Source organism: Nicotiana attenuata, unplaced genomic scaffold (assembly GCF_001879085.1).
Source record: "Nicotiana attenuata strain UT unplaced genomic scaffold, NIATTr2, whole genome shotgun sequence".
NCBI lineage: Eukaryota > Viridiplantae > Streptophyta > Magnoliopsida > Solanales > Solanaceae > Nicotiana > Nicotiana attenuata.
In genome coordinates, this window is record NW_017675783.1 from 16,288 (window position 1) to 17,284 (window position 997).

Below are 997 nucleotides of genomic sequence, written 5' to 3' on the forward strand. Positions count from 1 at the left end.
TTTACGCTATTTACGTTACTGTATTCACAAATACATATCGTGAATACAGTCGAATACAATAATTGCCTAGTTGTACTCCCCTGTTTCACGCCGAGTTTTGCTACTGTATTCATGAATACAGTAGCTTAAATACATCGAATACACTCTAAAAAAATTGAAAACATAGCTATATGAAGTAATATAGTAAATGATAGCTACAGCTAGCTAATAACCACTAAACAATAGTGGTTTGTGAAAAATTTCTCATTTTAATATATTGATCCATAAATAATACTAGTAAGTAGTAATACCCTACATTACCTGAGCTAAATAGAGAGTAAACAAAACTATGCCATTTATAGGTGTTGTTTACTTACAATATCCCAACTAATGAAATAACATACAATATATATATATATATATATATATATATATATATATTGAGGGAATAGTAGAGTTGATATGAGACCTCTCATAGATGAAGATTGCTATTTATCTTTTTTCTATTTTTTAGCTTTTGTTCTATTTTTCCCATTTATGTTTTCTTTTATGACTGCTATTTATTTTCAGCAATCCCGTTAGTCCAAAAATAGGGAAACATTGCAACATTTTGATCAGTTATGGGGATCGCCTTCGGCTTGCTATACTCTTTCCCTAACGCATGCTGGTTACCATAAAGACACCGAGGGATATCGCATGCGCTAGTTTCGAGGATGTTGTTTACACTACTATTGGTAACAACTCAAAGTGCCGGAACGACACTAGTGGTGCTCGCGATGGAATGCACTCTTCCCCCAACTTTCCAACATAGGGGGCTAGCTTGCTTCCACTGGTGGCGGGCAGGCGAAGGGTCCAAAGGATACGTAGCCGAGGGAGAGTCAAAAATAGAATTGTTTTATTTTCCTTCTTGTTCATCAATCGAAAATCAAGACAAAGCGGGCACTACTGTAAGACGTGAAAATACCCGATCCCATTCCGACCTCGATATAAAATATTTCATATGTCTTTATTGCTTGCT